The following is an 18926-nucleotide window of genomic DNA, read 5'->3' as shown; positions in this document are numbered from 1 at the left end:
GGTGAGGGGCTAACACCGGCGCTATGTGAAACATTCACGGAATGCACGAAAAATGGCCAGAGAGTCGCAGGGTCCCAGGCTGCACATGCGCAGGGCTGACAAGCTGCTGCAGAGCCATGCAGGCCTACACCCCTCACACACGCACCGGTTACGCCGGAAAAGATGGCACTGGCTGTGCTGGACCACGTACCCGCCCACCCCGACCCCACAACCCACCTCCTGGCCACACCTCCCCCCCCCCACCCCCCCCCCCCCCCACCCACCATCCCCCAGCTCTGGCAGAAGCCCCTCGAGCAGTGGCATGGATCTCGACTGAATGTGGTAGCACTGGACACTGTCCACATGACGGCACGCTAGGCTCCTGACTGCTGGTTCACACGTGGCATGCGCCATTCGGAACCCAGCCCATTGGAGGTGGAACAGCACGGGTGGGCTAACTCATGGCATACCAATGGCATTGTGACTACGCGCAGCGTGCGTCTCAATGATGCTGAATGGCAGGGGGCGGAGCACCACCAGCACCTGCCCCGATTCCTGCGTTGGGAGTCCTCCGATTTTTCAGTCGGGCTATGGAGAATCCCATCCTTGTTTATTTTTTATAAATCCTGTCTTAACATAGTGGAAGGCGATGCGTCTGCAAAATATGCAATTAAGATGCTGTAAAAGTGGGATAATCATTGATTATAACCAGCTAATTATTTACCTATATAGGGCTAATAGACGTTTGCCAATAGAAAGAAGGTTCCTTGGGGTTTAAATAATTGAGGAGATGGTTTAGCCTTAATAAGATGGTCATACAACAGTTAGTGGGATGGAGATTATGTAATTGATGGGTGAAGCCAGGTCTGTAGCAAGCAGTTTAACTTTTAGTTGCCGAAAACAAGAGAATTTGCAGGTTGTGCTTAGAAAACATCTCTCTCCTTTTCTGAAAGCAACTCTCCACATTGAGGACAGCAAGTATCTCTGTGTTTGCTAACTTTATTTACAAGTCACTCTTGACTTGTAACGGATTTTGCTTAATTGGTGAGAGATGGTACATGTTAGAAGTTCATTTTCTTTTATTGTTAAGAATTGTTTAACAGTTAATTGTAAGCCATTCTTTATGATGTTAATAAAGTTGGTCCTGTGTTAAGAATAAAGTTTGTTTTAATGCAAAAGATCCCTATTTGTCAGTGGAATTACTGCTGGGGGTAAAGTATCCTTTCCTCACAGTTGACACATTACAAAGTTGTTGGGGTTTCTCGTCCAGTTTCCTAACATACATTGGGGTCTGGTCTGGTACTGTTGCAAGCAAACACATCCACAAAGTGCAAAAAGTGTTGAACCATTTAAAGATATAAAGCTGTCATGTCTGAAAATATGTTTTGTATTTTAATACAATCCGGTTGAAAATTCTCACAAACATACTGAAGTACATAGATAAGTTTTGGTTTAACATTTTAGTGTTGCTACTTTCAGGGCTGATATGTAATGATATTGCTCAGCACAACGGTGATAGACTCCTCTAGCTGTGATTAAAATGGGTGGTGCAATCAATTGTGAAGACCAGGCATGTTCATGAGCTAAACTAAAAGAAATGCACTCACTTCACGGCAGATATGTGGGAACTAGGTGGATTGTTAAGAACAATGTTACAGTGAACTGTGAGGCTTCCCCTGGTACGTTGCCAAGAACTTAACGAATAATAGGAAACAGTGATGTCTCTGTTTAGGGTAGTAGAAATAATTTCCTTGGGCATAGCTTAAAGCAGTTTTGTTTTCACTCTTCGCTGTTTCAGAGAGAGAGAGATAATAAAGACTCAGACTTGTACAAGAAGTCTCGTTCACATTAGACCTGAGGTCATGAAAGCAGTATTGTATGTTGTTTTTAAAAAAATGATGTTGGAGTAACTGGACCTGATCATTTGCTCGGTATGTGAAAGACACTTGTAATTAATCACTTCTGCAGAAAAAAAGCTACTACCAGCCCTTTCAGGAATAAAAATAGAGGTCCAGTTGAAAGAACATGCTTTTAGTGCATTGGAGGTTATCATGAGCCGAAACGTTCAGGTTGAAGAGTTATATGACGAGATCAGGAGCCCGGTGATTATTCAGTGGAACTGTCCACAGGACGGCAATGGGTGGCACGGTAGCATAGTGGTTAGCACTGTTGCGTCACAGCTCTAGGGTTCAATTCCCGGCTTGCGTGATTGTCTGTGTGGAATCTGCATGTTCTCCTGTGACTGCATGGGTTTCCTCCGGGTGCTTCAGTTTCCTCCCACAGTCCAAAGATGTGCAGGTTAGGTGGATTGGCCATGCTGAATTGCCATTGGTGTCCAAAAAAAAAAGGTTAGGTGGGGTTACTGGTTTATGGTGATAGAGTGGAGGTATGGGCTTAAGTAGAGTGCTCTTTCCATGGGCTGCTGCAGATTCAATGGGCCAAATGGCCTCCTTCTGCACTGTACATTCTATATGAACTCCAACATCTAATTTTGATTGTCCTGAATGGAAATCTGCTACTGCTCACGGCACATCATAATTGCATGAGAAGCTTCTAAAACTGCAATCAGACCTGAGATGAAAACTGGCCTGCCAATAGACAAGGCAGGACACTGCTAAGGTTGAAGATTAACAAGAAAATACAATATGATACAATGATTAGGCGGTGCCAGGTTTGGTTTGAAGAGGTTGCAGAATGCAGGAGGTGTGGGAAACAAATATTTGGCTGATCATTCAGAGCACAGAGTTCTAGTATTTTAAAATAAATTAGACCCTGACCTGAAAATGATTTTAAATTGTCTTTGATTTATATTGTGGCACTTTTGGCCTCCTTAGTGTGGCTCCTTTCCTCACCATTTAGGCTTCCATAACACAAATAAGATTGGAAGTGCAATTCTAATCATGCATTCTTATCAATGTATTGGAGTTTTTTTTTCACTGAGAGATACTTGAGGTGCTGGCAACATTGCAACAGATTAACAGATGGACAATTGAAGCTGCAAAAAGTTGAAGCAGCAGAGCCAGCCTGCCATTGCCTGTTGATGGGATTTACTGCTGTCAATGGGGTCTCCTTTTGATCGTATCCTCCCCATGGTGGGTGGTGTCATGTAATAGTACCTTTAAGAAATGGGTGTTTAAGAAATGCACCTTTAAGAAATGAATGTTTATCAGTGATGTCAGAGAGTGGGTGGAGCTGAGCTGTCTGTCAGCTTTTTACTTTCATTTTAGGCTGTTTGCTGCAGGGTGTGTTTTAGTTTCGTTTTCAGAGCTGGATAGCTGCAGTCACAGCCAGAAGGGGTATGAATCTCTCTCTCTAATCTAAAAACTATAAATCGATCCTTTGGTGATTTAATACTAATAACTGTTCTCAGTGGTGACTTTAACCTTATGTGCTTCTGTTAAAGGTTTTTTTAAAAAAGCCTTCTGGATGTTAAAAGGACAGCTTAAGGGTTAAGTAGTGTTGTATTCTTTGGGGCTTGTATTTGAATTAATGGTTGCTAAGATGTTCACTGTATGTTTTAAAAAGGTTACCTTGAGTTCATAGAATAAACATTGTTTTGCTTTACAAAATATTGTTTCCATTTCTGCTGTACCACACATGTAGAGTGGTCCGTGTGCTCCCCATACCATAATCTATTAAAAGTTGTGGGTCAGGTGAACTCCATGATACACTTTGGGGTTCTCTCAACCGATTGGGGGCTGGAGGGGGATAAAGGTCTATCTATTGGATTGGCTTAGTGAATGTAAAGACAGTGAGGGGTGAACATATTGTGGTTGCTTTACAGGTATGGTATTATAGTTTAAGTAGGGAGTGTGTTGTGGAAAATGGCTCTTTCAGAGGCTCAGATGTTTTTGGGGTGGAGACAGTCACACGCAGTACCTTACGGACAGAGACTAAAAGCAGACTGTTAGATTTGGCAAAAACATTGCAGTTAACAAGCCTGACAAAATGCAAAAAGGTGAGGTAATTATGGCAGTGGCTAATCATTTAAATTTGCCTGAGATACAGTTTAACTAATTGGAAATGGCAAAAATTCAGTTACAAATTAAACAAATGGAACATGAGAAAGAATTAACGCAGCTTGAATACGAAAGAGAAAGAGAGAAAAAAGAAAGAGAAAGGGAGATACAGATCAGGGAAAAACATAAAGGTCGGTATTCTCCCCTAAACGGCAGGGCAGGGGTCCCGGCGTAGCGGAGTGGCGCCAACCAGTCCAGCTTCGGGCCTCCCCAAAGGTGCAGAATTCTCTGCAACTTTCGGGCTAGGCCTGCACCGGAGTGGCTCCCGCTCCGCCGACTGACGCCAACGGCCTTTGGCGCCACACTGACCAGTGTCGGGGCTGGCCGAAAGGCGTGAGTCCGCGCATGCGCCGGAGCGTCAGCGGCCGCTGACGTCACCACCGGCATATGCGCGGTGGAGGGGTTTTCATCCGCCTCCGCCATGGTGGAGGCCATGGCGGCGGTGGAAGAAAACGTATGCCCCCACAGCACAGGCCCGCCGGCCGATCGGTGAGCCCTGATCGCGGGCCAGGCCATCATGGGGGCAACCCCCAGGGTCCGATCGCCCTGCACCCCCCCAAGGACCCTGGTGCCCGCTCGAGCTGCCTGCTCCCACCGGCACAGAGGCGGTTTAAACTACGTCGGCAGGAGAGGCCTGACAGCGGCGGGACTTCGGCCCATCGCAGGGCGGAGAATCGCCGCGGGGGGCCCGCCGACCGGCGGGGCGCGATTCCCGCCCCCACCGATTCCCGGGTGGCAGAGAATTCCGTCCACAGCGGGTGCGGGATTTACGAAGGCCCCGGGCGATTCCCCGACCCTATGGGGGGTCGGAGAATTCCGCCCAAAGAGTGAGAGTTTGAACTTCAGAAAATTGCCATGAAACATGACAGTCAGTTAAAATTGGCAGGCGTAAAGGGAAACGTACAGTTGGATGATAGTGATGAGAATAGTGAGAGAAAGCGTTATAGTCGAAGGCTTGGTGGGGATCTATTTAAATATGTCCAAGCATTGCCAAGGTTTGATGAGAAGGAGGTAGAAGCCTTTTTCATTTCATTTGAGACGGTAGCTAAACAAATGGCCACAGGACATGTGGGTATTACTGATTCAAACAAAACTGGTAGGTAGGGCGAGTGAAGTTTTTGCATCCCTACCGGAGGAGGTATCTGAGTTGTATGAGGAGGTGAAAAAAATCCATCTTGGGTGCATATTAACTAGTGCCTGAAGCCTACAGACAAAGGTTAGAAATTCAAACATACATGGAGTTTGAAAGGATCAAACAGAGTAATTTTGATTGGTGGATAAGGGCTTTGAAAATAGACCAAACGTATGAAGCTCTCAGAAAAATTATACTTTTGGGGGAGTTTTAAAATTCAACTCCTGATGTAGTGAAAACTCATGCGGAAGAGCAGAGGGTTAAAACTGCGAGATTAGCAGCAGAAATGACAGATAGAACATAGAACATAGAACATAGAACAGTACAGCACAGAACAGGCCCTTCGGCCCTCAATGTTGTGCCGAGCCATGATCACCCTACTCAAACTCACGTATCCACCCTTTACCCGAAACCCAACAACCCCCCCCCCCCCCCCCCCCCCATTAACCTTACTTTTATTAGGACACTACGGGCAATTTAGCATGGCCAATCCACCTAACCCGCACATCTTTGGACTGTGGGAGGAAACCGGAGCACCCGGAGGAAACCCACGCACACAGGGGGAGGACGTGCAGACTCCACACAGACAGTGACCCAGCCGGGAATCGAACCTGGGACCCTGGAGCTGTGAAGCATTTATGCTAACCACCATGCTACCCTGCTGCATGATGATTATGAATTAGTTCAAAGTTTGGTTTTCGACATCAGTTTCAGCCTGAGAGGGATAGAAATTGAAGGCGTGAGAAATACTCAAGTGGTAAAGATAAAGGTGACCTGATGGGCGATAATAAGAAGAGTGTACCTCAGATTAAAAATGGAATTCAGGAGGGTGGAAGAGACATGAAAAGTTTCAAATGTTTTCACTGTAATAAACTAGGCAATGTAAAGTTACAGTGTTGGTGGTTGAAGAAAAGCACTGGGAAGGCTGATGTGGTAAAACAGGATAAGACAGTGGAGTTTGTTAAAGTGGTAAAGGAAAGCCCAAGTGAAGTGAAGGAAGTGCAAAAGATTGTACAGCCTGATCAAGAGGTGATTGATAAGAAGGTGCCAGATCTCTTTAAAGAATTTACTTGAGTGGGTAAAGTTTACTCATGTGTATCAGGAGCAGCAGGTAAAGAAGTCACAATTTTAAGAGATACGGGAGCTCGTCAGTCTTTAATGGGACGAGATGAGGAGTTATGTAGTTTGGGAAGAATGTTGCCAGAAAAAGGTGGTAATATGTGGAGTAGTGTTCCATTATATAAGATAAGGTTGGAAAGTCCAGTGAAGAGCGGTGAAATGGTAGAAGGTTGGAAAGTCCAGTGAAGAGTGGTGAAGTGGTCGTAGGAGTAATAGAGAAACTATCTTGTCCAGGAATACAGTTTATCTTGGGTAATGATATAGCTGGAATGCAGGTGGGAGTGATGCCTACTGTGGTTGATAAGCCTGTGGAAAAGCAGACAACTGGAGTGTTGAAGGACGAATATCCAGGGATTTTTCCGGATTGTGTAGTAACAAGGTCACAAAGTCATAGGTTAAGACAAGAGGAGAAATCAAAGAGTGAAGATGAAGTTGAAGTGCAATTATCAGAAACGATTTTTGATCAGATGGTTGAAAAAGAACAAGAACAGGTGGAAGATGAGGCGGATATTTTTAGTTCAGATAATTGGTGGAGTTACAACAGAAAGATGTAGAAACAAACCGGATGTATCAGAAAGCATACACGGAAGAAGAATCTGCATGTATGCCAGAGTATTATTACTGTAAAAGTGATGTCTTGATGAGAAAATGGAGACTTTTACATATGCAGGCGGATGAAAAGTGGGCAGAAGTTCATCAAGTAGTATTGCTGGTAGGGTATAGAAAGGAGGTGCTGTGAGTTGCACATGAGGTACCAGTGGGAGGTCATTTGTGAATAAGGAAAACTCAAGCTAAAATACAAAAACATTTTTATTGGCCTGGACTACATAACGATGTAGTTAAATTTTGTCAATCATGTCACACATGTTTGTGATAGGGAAACCTCAAGCAATGATAAAACCAGTGCCCTTAATACCCATTCCAGCATTTGAGGAACCTTTTACAAGGGTCCTAATTGATTGCGTAGGACCACTTCCTAAAGCGAAAAGTGGGAATCAATATCTTTTGACTATAATGGATGTGTCTACTAGGTGTCCAGAGGCCATTCCAGCACATAATATTACAGCTAAAAAGATTGTGGAGGAATTACTTAAATTCTTTACTAGATATGGACTACCCACAGAAATACAATTGGATCAAGGATCAAATTTTACCTGCAGGTTATTCAAAGAAGTTATGGATAGCATAGGAATAAAACAATTTAAATCAACTGCGTACCATCCAGAATCGCAGAGAGCGTTCGAAAGGTGGCATCAGACATTAAAGACAATGTTGAGGGCTTATTGTCAAGATTAACCAGAGGATTGGGAAAAAGGAATTCCATTCATACTGTTTGCAATTAGGGATACACCTAATGTGTCAACCAAATTCAATCCTTTTGAACTAATTTTTGGTCATGAGGAAAGAGGACCACTTAAATTGATCAAGGAAAAATTTTAGGAACCGATTAAATAGAGCAGGTGAATTGGCTGGACAACATTTAAAAGTTGCACAAAATGTGATGAAACACGTAGCGGACAAGAAATCCAAAGTTTGTAGTTTTGCCATTGGAGATAAAATGTCAGTGTTGTTACCAGTGGTAGGTGAACCTTTAAAAGCAAGGTTTTGTGGACCTTATCAGATTGAACGTAAATTAAGTGAGATGAATTATGTAGTAAAAATGCCAGATAGAAAGAAAATTCACCGAGTGTGTCATTTGAAAATGCTTAAAAGGTACTTTGAAAGGGAAGGAAAGGAAAAGGAGGAGGTTTTAACTCAAAGTGACGAACCAAATCCAGATGACTGTGAATTTGACAGACCTCAAATTAAATTGGAAAATGAGGATGTTCTTAAAAAGTGGGATAAATAGTTGAGTTACCTTCCAGAGGAAAAACGGACTGACCTGAAAGAGTTATTGATATCACATGGGCAAGTTTGTGGAGATAAATTGGGAAGTACTAAAATGACTATATGTGATGACGATGTGGGAAATGCTGTTCCAATCAAACAACATCCATATAGACTTAACCCTTTAAAATTGGCACAGGTTGACAAAGAGATTGAGAGTATGCTTAAAAATGGCATAATTGAAGTGGGTTGCAGCCAATGGAGCTCACCCATAGTGATGGTACCAAAACCAGACGGTACCCAACGGTTGTGTGTGGACTATAGAAATGTCAATGCAGTTACAAGAACTGACTCTTATCCTATCCCACATTTGGAGGATTGCATTGAGAAAGTGGGACAATCAGCTTTTATTTCTAAACTGGATTTACTTTAAGGTTACTGGCAGGTACCTTTATCCGAAAGGGCGAAGGAGATTTCAGCTTTTGTGATTCCAGATGGTATATACCAATTTAAAGTAATGCCATTTGTCATGGAAAATGCCCCAGCCACATTTTAACGGTTAATTAACAAAGTCATTTCAGGATGACCCAATTGTGCGGTATACATCGACGATCAACTAGTTTTCAGCCAGACATGGAAAGAACTTTTAAAACATCTGATGGAGTTATTCGATTGACTTCAGGAGGCGGGTTTGGTGATAAACCTAGCCAAAAGTGAATTTGGAAAAGCCCAAGTCACTTTCCTTGAGGAGTTTCCAATACCCTTGAGACAAAAGGAAATAATGTGATTTCTTGGCATGAGTGGATTTGATCGAACATTGGTGAAAGATTTTTGTTGCGTGGTTGCTCCACTGATGGGCTTCGTGAAGAAACGTTGAAAATTTCAATGGACAGTGGACTTTCAACAGGCATTTGACGCCTGAAAGCTGTGATAACCAATGTTCCTGTGTTGGAGAATTACAAGGGACTCTGTGATGTGATTGACTTCAAGTATCTGACCTTAAAGAGACATGCTGAGGCATAGAGAAATGGATGGTTCATGTAGAGACCTTCTTGTTCAAAGAGACTGTCAATCGAGAAGGATTTCAGTTGGAGGAAGAAGAACAAAAAAAGAATAGACTATATTATTATACCTGTTTGCGTGTGTTGTTTTTTTGAAACAAAAAAGTATATTGACCGTGTGCATTTCTTAAAGGATAATGAAAAGGTGAAAAATGAAACCATCTTGAAGTTGATGGTTTATTTTTTTCTTTGCGGGAGGTGTCATGTGAGATTACCTTTAAGAAATGCGTGTTTAAGAAATGTATCTTTAAGAAATGGGTGTTTATTACTGCAGTGATGTCAGAGAGTGGGTGGAGCTGGGCTGTCTGACAGCTTTTTACTTTCGTTTTAGGTTGTTTGCTGCAGGGTGTGTTTTAGTTTCGTTTTCAGAGCTGGATAGCTGCAGTCACAGCCAGAAGGGGTATTAGTCTCTCTCTGTAATGTAAAAACTGTAAATCGATCCTTTGGTGATTTAAAACTAATAACTGCTCTCAGTAGTGACTTTCACATGATGTGCTTCTGTTAAAGGTTTTTTTTAAAAGTCTTCTGGATGTTAAAAGGACAGCTTAAGGATAACGTAGTGTTGTATTCTTTGGGGGTTGTATTTGAATTGATGGTTGCTAAGTTGTTCACTGTATGTTTTAAAAAGGTTAACTTGAGTTGACAGAATAAACACTGTTTTGCTTTTAAAAAAATACTTTTCCATTTCTGCTGTACCACACCTGTAGAGTGGGCCGTGTCCTCCCCATACCACAATCTATTTAAAGTTGTGGGTCAGGTGAACTCCATGATACACTTTGGGGTTTTCTGAACTCTGGCCCATAACAGTGGCCACCGTCCATTTGACCAGAAGGTCCCGGCAGCAGTAACGGCTGGAAGTTCCCATCCTGTGATTCGAGTATAGATTTTTTTTTATTCACACAAGTGGTGTGTGCTGAACTGGCTAGGCCAGTATTTATTGTGATCCCCAATTTCCCTTAAGAAGGTGGTGGTGAGCTGCCTTCTTGAAATGCTGTAGCCTACGGCAGGTACAGTGTTATTGGGGAGGAAGTTCTAGGATTTTGACCCAGCGATAAGTGAAGGAACGGCGATATATTTCCAACTCAGAATGGTGAGTGGTTAGGAGAGGAACACCCAGGTGGTGGTGTTCCTAGGAATCTGCTTCCCTTGTCCTTCTAGATCCATGTTTTTCAGACTTTTTTACCATCCAGCCATCCTTTGTGACCCATGCCAGTCGACCTTCGCAACCCCTGCCGCCCAAACCTCACGGCCCACCATTTTAATTTACCTTTAATGTGGCAGGTGAGCCTGCTTGGTCCTCACAACCTCACTTGCTTTGTTATTCAATGTTACATTTCTGATGATGATTTCAGCTGATGATTAAAGATCTCACTGTACCCATTGAAAAAAATACCTTTGAAGATTTGAGGGTTTTAAACTTTCATTAGCCAGTGCTTACCTGCAAATAACACACTTGAACTTTGAATCCTGATTTGCATTGGTACAATTAATAACCCATACCTCAAGTAATCATCTTTATGCTGCTCTGTTCCTGTGTTCAGCTTCTTCTTTATGGGCTGTTCCTCAGTGGCCCTGGAGTTCACACCAGCACTGCTGGCAGCTGCAAAATGGAGGAATCTCTCTCGCACCCAGAACATGGAGCTTCAGCGTATGGGGTGCACGACCTGCTCTCTGCCACCGCTCCAGGCAGGAAAACTCCAGCACTGACGTCAGGAAGAGGCGTTCTTCCCCACTGGGCTCCGGATCTGGGCACTGCATGGCCAGCATTCTGAAAGCTGATCACAGCTGGCATTTTTAAAAGCTGGTCGCGCCGTTGGGCACTTATTCCCATGATCGGGAATGCCATGACGCATGGCCCCGCAACCCTCCCAACGTCAGCGGCCCACCCGCACGGGTTGCGACCAAGGGTTTGAAAATGACTGTTCTAGATGGTAGTGGTTGTGGGTTTGGAAGGGGCTATTTCAGGAGCCTTGGTGAATTCCTGCTGTGCATCTTGTAGATGGTATACACTGTTGCTACTGTGTCATGATGGTGGAGGGAGTGAATGTTTGTTTGTGGGTGGGATGCCGAACAGGCTGCCTTGTCCTGGATGGTGTCAAGCTTCTTGAATGTTGTTGGGGCTGCACCCAACCAGGCAAGTGGAGAGTAAACCATTATACCCCTGACTTGTGCCTTGCGGATGATGGACAGGCTTTGGAGAGTCACGAGGTCATAACTTCATAAAATATAGGTGCAGAATTAGGCCATTCAGCCCATCGGGTCTGCTCCGTCATTCTAGCATGGCTGATATGTTCCTCATCTGCTACCTACAATGTTTACAGACCAAGAGCTGGATTGCGAAATCAGCCAGAGCATCTCCTCCCGAGAACACATAAACTAGAAGCAGGAGTAGACAAATTAACCTCCCGAGCCGAACACCCTCAATGTGATCATGGCTGATCCCATCCTGGCCTCAACTCCACTGTCCTGCCTGTTCTCCATAACCCTTCGACCCATTACCAATTAAAAATCTGTCTAACTCCTTAAATTTACTCACTGTCCCAGCATCTGCCACACTCTGCGGTAGCGAATTCCACAATTTCACAACCCTTTGGGAGAAGTATTTCCTCAAATCGGTTTTAAATTTGCTACCTCTTATTCTTTTTTTTTCTTTTTTTATAAACTAAGAGTACCCAATTATTTTTTCCAATTAAGGGGCAATTTAGCGTGGCCAATCCACCTAGCCTGCACATCTTTGGGTTGTGGGGGTGAAACCCACGCAGACGGGGAGAATGTGCAAACTCCACACGGACAGTGACCCAGAGCAGGGATTCGAACCCAGGCCCTCAGCGCCGTAGGCAGCAATGCTAACCACTGTGTCACCGTGCTGCCCCTGCTACCTCTTATTCTAAGACTATGGGGCAGGATTCTGCGGGAATCGGCGGGGTGGGCAAATCCGATACGAAGGAGTGGCATGAACCTCTCCGGCATCGGGCCGCCCCAAAGGTGCAGAATCGTTGCACCTTCAGGGGCTAGGCTGGAGAATCCCACCCATAACCTCTCATTTTAGAATGCCCCACAAGAAGAAGCATCAGCTCCACATCTACTTTATCCATACCGTTTAGCATCTTGTACACCTCAATTAGATCTCCCCTCACTCTTCTAAACTCTGGGGAATATAGGCCTAAACTGGAAAAGGGAAAGGGCGAGGGCCAGATGCACTGGTAGGGCATAATGGTGGCAGATCTCCGTCGGCACAAGATGACGCAGGTGTCTTCCTGTAACAAAGGAGGCAGAGAGCAAGGACTTATGCTGCCAGTCAAGTACATAGGCTGAGAATGAGTTATCTTCAAATGTCAAAGACACATTGTGAGAGAAGACTGGGACTCTCTGGAGCCACAATAATCTCTCTGTGAGATTCTGGCAGAAGAGATAGCTTCCAACTGCATGGTTGGTCACCCAATACAAATAGCCATCAAGGTGACTGTAGCACTGAATATATTTGACACTGGATCCCTTCAGGACACCTGTGGAGACTCAGTGGCATTATGCAGTGTGCAGCATATCGCGGCATTATGGTCTGAAGGCCAAATCAGTATGTTGCATTTTTCAATTGATTGCCACAGTCAACCTGAAGGAGCCAGAGACTTTGTGGCAATTGCAGGTTTCCCCATAGTTCAGGGAGCAACAGACTGAACTCACACCACCATAAAGATGCCAGCAGGCCAGTCCTGTACATTCATTAAGAGGATGGGCTATCAGGTATGCATAACGTACCCGAGCAGCAGCTACTAATCCTACTCCTCAACTCCCTAGTGCCAGACGGGTTTAATGGACCTGATGCCTTGGATGGCTTTTGGGTGACGAGGGTTACCCTGTGTGGCTGAGGCATTGAGGGCACTGCCACATTAGGAGACTCTTAATGAGTGTCAAGAGGACTTCCTGAAGTGGACTGTGATTGTAGGACCTCATCCCTTTTTTTACCTATATCGTTGGTGCCTATATGCACCACGACAACTGGCTGTTTACCCTCCCCCTTCAGTATGTCCTGCAGCCGATCGGAGACATCCCTGACCCGAGCACCCGGGAGGCAACATACCATTCGTGAGTCTCGTCTTCGACCACAGAAACGCCTGTCTACTCCCCTTACAATTGAATCCCCTATGACTATAGCCCTGCCAGTCTTTTTCCTGCTCTTCTGTGCAGCAGAGCTAGCCACGGTGCCATGAGCCTGGCTACTACTGCCTTCCCCTGGTGAGCCATCTCCCCCAACAGTATCCAAAACGGTATACCTGTTTCAGAGGGAGATGACCGCATGGAACACCTGCACTGCCTTCCTGCTCTTTCTCTGCCTTTTGGTCACCCATTCCCTGTCTCCATCACCAATTCTAATCTGCGGTGTGACCAACTCACTAAACGTGCTATCCACGACCTCCTCAGCATTGCGGATGCTCCAAAGTGAGTCCATCCGCAGCTCCAGAGCCGTCATGCGGTCTAACAGGTGCTGCAGCTGGACACACTTCCTGCACATGAAGGGGTCGGGGGCATCGGCCGCGTCCCTGAACTCCCACATTGCGCACGAGGAGCATAACACGGGTCTGGGATCTCCTGCCATTTTTACCCTTTACCTTAACTGATTACAAATATAGTATCAAATAATTAATAAGTGAAATGAATACAGATTTTACTTACCAATCACAATACTCACCAACACACGAAGAGTTAAATTTCTCCCAGCAACTGCTAATTGGAGCACTTTCCTTACCAGCCAATCAGGTCACTGCTTTGCTGTGATGTCACCCTTCAAGGTAAGTTTTTAAAGAGGTAAACTTACCTTCCCGACAACCACGGTTGTTTTTTTTTTGGTTAGAGGAGGAGGTAGGGAGGGAAACACTGACGAAGTGTTTCGGGTTTAACTGTCACTTGACAACAGCCCCTTCACAAACCACCTTCAAATTACGCTGACCGCACTGCGCGTATTCAAATCTCCCCGGAACAGCCAATCAGTAGCTCCACTCTGCTGCCCTCTGCTGGATGCTTGCCTTCACTCGAACACCTTGGGTCTCTTGCACAGGTACACCTTCAAATTACGCTGACCGCACTGCGCGTATGCAAATCTCCCTGGAACAGCCAATCAGTAGCTCCGCTCTGCTGCCCTCTGCTGGATGCTTGCCTTCACTCGAACACCTCGGGTCTCTTGCACAGGTACACCTTCAAATTATGCTGACCGCACTGCACGTATGCAAATCTCCCCGGAACAGCCAATCAGTAGCTCCGCTCTGCTGCCCTCTGCTGGATGCTTGCCTTCACTCGAACACCTCGGGTCCCCTGCACAGGTACACCTTCAAATTACGCTGACCGCACTGCACGTATGCAAATCTCCCCGGAACAGCCAATCAGTAGCTCCGCTCTGCTGCCCTCTGCTGGATAAGGGGTAAGCCATTCAGGACTGAGATGAGGAAGAACTTCTTGTCTCAGAGACTTCTGAACTTGTGGAATTCTCGACCACAGAAAGCTGTTGGGGCCAGTTCATTAGATATATTCAAGAGGGAGCTGGACATGGCTCTCGCAGCTAAAAGATCAAGGGTTATGGAGAGAAAGTGGGAGTGGGATGCTGAATTTGCAGGATCAGCCATGATCATATTGAATGGTGGTGAAGGCTCGAAGGGCCGAATGGCCTACTCCTGCACCTATTTTCGATGTTTCTAAGTTTCACCTTCCCCTTCGCCCTCTTCCCCTTGTGTCCCAGATTTGGTTGAAACCCCTTGCAATCTCAGCAGCCCCAGGCCTCCTTCCAATTTTTCCTCTGCACACAGAGTGGCTCCATTCTATGGAGGACAACAGCAGAAACCTTTCCTCCAGCGGTGTGAGAATTGCCAGATCGGATATGCCACCTCCTGTTCTGTGTCTCTCCCGGGAATTGTGGGCCCACTTTTCCTGAGATGAGTGTGACATTGTTGTGATGTTTATTCTCAGGTTTCTTAATTTCAGCAAGTGCCTGAGTTCTGTGAGGACCGTGTGCACAATCTAAGCACAAAGGTTGGCAGCTATCATGCTGTGGACCTTCAACAAGTCTAAGACCCAATCGCCACCTCCACTCACCTCAGTTCCACAACGTCACCTTCAAAGAAGGATTGGGACCACAAACAGTATCACAGCGCTGTGCTTTGGACTTCAGAGGTACTCTTTCAAGACTCCAGCATTATTGAACCCCCCTGTACACCAATACAGAGAGTGAAATAAATTCAGTGCTATCATTTAACCACTTGCTGCATTGGCTCCAGTTCCAAAGCCCCACACCAATGCTGCTGATCTCTGCAGCCACCTCTGTCCAGGCAGGTTGGGTGATTGAGGGAGACTTCCTCTTTTTGTCGCTGGCATCAGGACCCTCATCTGGTGGGCAGAGCCTGGAGGAGGGCTCAGAGGGAGTCATCATCAAAACGCAGGGTGGTTCCCTCTCCCTCCCCTTGCTCTCTTCTCTCGGCCATCCATGGAGGAAAACAAGCAGCTGCTCAATATTCAGATCTCAGTATTATGCAATTGATCAGAATGCATGCCACCTGAGTTCCCTGCCAAAAACACTTAATTCTCAGCTTCTTCAGAATTTCTAACATTGTTCAGATTAATGATAGTACGGTGGCACAAGTCGATAGCACTGTGGCTTCACAGCGCCAGGGTCCCAGGTTCGATTCCCCACTGGGTCACTGTCTGTGCGGAGTCTGCACGTTCTCTCTGTGTCTGCGTGGGTTTCCTCCGGGTGCTCCGGTTTCCTCCCACAGTCCAAAGATGTGCAGGTTAGGTGGATTGGCTATGCTAAATTGCCTTTAGTGACCAAAAATAAAAGGTTAGGAGGGGTTATTGGTTACGGGGATAGAGTGGAAGTGAGGGCTTAAGTGGGTCGGTGCCGACTCGATGGGCCAAATGGCCTCCTTCCGCACTGTGTGTTCTATAACTTACTTCAGACAATCCCTGCGAATCTTGCAGGAACCAAAAACTTCCTTCTGTCTTTGGAGTGCAGTAAGTGTCCCGTGCCAGGTGCCCCTTTAAATTAGTGGCCATGACCTCCTACTGGGTCACAGCCTGTGTTTTTGGCCAGCAGCCCTCCCCCTCCAATGGGTCGGGGGTGAGGTAAACAACAACTTGGTGACTTATTGGGCCGAAAACCCACCCTGCAGCCATGGATGAGATGATCGGCGTATTAAACTGTGTGCTAAGACGGCAGGGGACGGGAGCCAGCAATCCACCCACCTCCGGGTGTGATTCCCGCCCGTTGAAACACGGCGTAACATTCAGCCCAATGTTTCAAGTTGGTGACTTTGGTTTAAAGGTTTTACTTAGCTTGAATACAATGAAATGTTCGTCCTTGAATGATGATCATAGCAATGACGTATTGCTCCATTATGTGGATGAGTGACCTGTAAAAGGCAATTTTCTGTAACCAGACTATCATCAGGCATTAATACAACATAACTCACCCTTATAGGGCTGTGGATTTTGTGGTTCAATGCCACTGGCTGGTATGTCAGTAAACATTATTGTCTCATGGCTTACAACTACCATGAAGCAAGGAAAATATACTGTAATTATAGTTTGTTCCAGTAATATTGCTCGAGGGTCCAGGTGCAGTGTAATCCATTCTATTTATATTTTGGGTGTGCATTGGGTTGGGGGTGGCGGGGGGCGTGGAGGAAACTCTCCAGCACTGATGCACAGGCTTACACATGTTTCATGTTTTCAAGTAATGATTTACAAGCTTGGTTCTGGCTGCTGTATCATTTCAATGCCTGTGGATGGGCTAGAAAGGTAGAAATTGGTAAATGTAATTGGCAGCTGATATGAGTGGTTTGAACTGTGCAGTCTGCCAGTGATCAAGCAAAGGCGATAGCCTCTATTTCTGCTGGCAATATTTATAATGGTGCTAATCCGAGAAATGGTTAGCTTCTTAGGTAGCATTGATTAAAGCGATGCCAAAGCCTCCATGACTTTATTGCACTACCACCAAAGTCAGGACTGTTGTGCTGGAACAAAATGGCGAATATCGAGATTACATTTGTGCAGTAATACACATTTTTACACTGGAAGACCAGGAAGTCGATGGAATGGTACAGGATAATAAGTTACTTTTGGAAGTGATCAGTTGCGCTTCTCCTCCCCTAAGTTCACATTTAATTTGCTTATCAAATAATTACGCTGGAAACAGCCAACCCAATCACCACCCTTTGCCCCACAGCTATTTGTTGCCCTGAATCTACTCATGCACCTTGTGTTCTTTAATGACACAGAGGATGTTTTGAACATGGAATTCTTTACTTAACTCCATTGTTAAAAGCAGAGTCCATGGGCGGGATTCTCTGAAATCCCGGCTAAGTGTTGACGCGTAAACACCGGAGTAGTGTACACCGGCTTCAACGGGCCTCCTGGCCCAGCAATTCAGCGCTGTTCAGGGCGCTAGCATGGCGCTGGAGAGCTGCGCACTGCTCCGGCGATGAAAGGCAGCCCTGCATGCCTGGTGTGGGTCCGCGGGTGCGCGCGCCGGCTGTCACCGTGCCGGCACATGCGGGTGGTTGCCGTCTCCGCGCCGGCGTGGAGCAACATGTCGGGGACTTACAGCGGACCGCGCAGAAGGAGGTAGACCCCCTCCAGATCGCGGCCACCCGCCGATCGGATGCCCCCGATCGCGGGACTGGACCCCGTGGAGTCAGATCCCTCCGACCCCCCCCCCCCCCCCCCCCCCCCCCCCCCCGGCCAACCATATGTCCACTGCGGGCGTGGGTCTGAGCTCCCGCTGGTTTGTACCAGGTTAGAACCACGCCGGTAGGACTCGGCGGGGGTTTGGCCCGTCGCCTGCGGAAAAATCGGCGCGGGGTCCTATTTCAGTGGCCCCCGACCGGTGCCGCGGGGACCGCGCAGGCGCGATGGGAGGCATCGGAGCAGCGTGGTGGGAATTTCCTGCGCCCCAGACGATTCTCAACCTGGTGCGTGCTCGGAGAATCCCACCCCCTAACTTCATTTACAGGGCAGCACGGTGGCCTAGTGGTTAGCACAACCGCCTCACGGCGCTGAGGTCCCAGGTTTGATCCCGGCTCTGGGTCACTGTCCGTGTGGAGTTTGCACATTCTCCCCGTGTCTGCGTGGGTTTCGCCCCCACAACCCAAAAATGTGCAGAGTAGGTAGATTGGCCATGCTAAATTGCCCCTTAATTAGAAAAAATAATTGGGTAATCTAAATTTTAAAAAAAAAAACTTCATTTACAAGGGATAGATGGCTGAAAAAGAGGAATATTAAAGATCTGTGGTTTGAGCAGTTGTAAAATGAGCAGTGAAATTAGAATGGATAGTTCATGTGGAGAAGAAGACAAACTTGGTCAGATGTACACACTAGCTTCCTCACAAAAATGGCAGAGATTAGCATCAGATATCATTTTCAGCTTCAGGTCCAATAGCAATAACAGAGTTATAAACTCTGGTTCGAGTATTATTCATCAGAATCAGTTGCAGACTCTAGACAAATGGTTGAAACCATTGTGAAAATGGTAAAAACAATAAGTTAAACACTTTGTTAGAAGCTAGGGCTCATTTTCCAAATGCACAAATGCCCTTTTGTTGTAAAGCCAATGGCTTAGTCCAGTTACCAAGAAATCAGTATTGTTTTCTGAATACAGTATTAAAGTTTCTTAGTTGCATTGCTGAAGTGAATCGAACTCTGGTTTTCCATATTTGTTTGTTTTGCTTACATTTCTGAAGACCCTCTTGGAGAAACAATTTAAACCCTGTGAAGCCTTGCTATTACTGAGTGAGGAAAACCAGAATC

At 45.9% G+C, this 18926-nt stretch overlaps 1 protein-coding gene across 4 annotated transcripts in view; it reads left to right on the top strand.

Annotated features, from left to right (window-relative positions):
* LOC119967393 (protein eva-1 homolog A-like) overlaps nt 1–18926 on the top strand; it is a 436489-nt gene that overhangs the window by 220437 nt on the left and 197126 nt on the right. The gene's annotated exons all lie outside the window — the stretch shown is intronic.

Source organism: Scyliorhinus canicula, chromosome 6, assembly GCF_902713615.1.
Source record: "Scyliorhinus canicula chromosome 6, sScyCan1.1, whole genome shotgun sequence".
NCBI classification, from domain to species: domain Eukaryota; kingdom Metazoa; phylum Chordata; class Chondrichthyes; order Carcharhiniformes; family Scyliorhinidae; genus Scyliorhinus; species Scyliorhinus canicula.
Note: the sequence above shows the minus strand (reverse complement) of the source record. Positions and strands in the feature narration are given on the sequence as shown.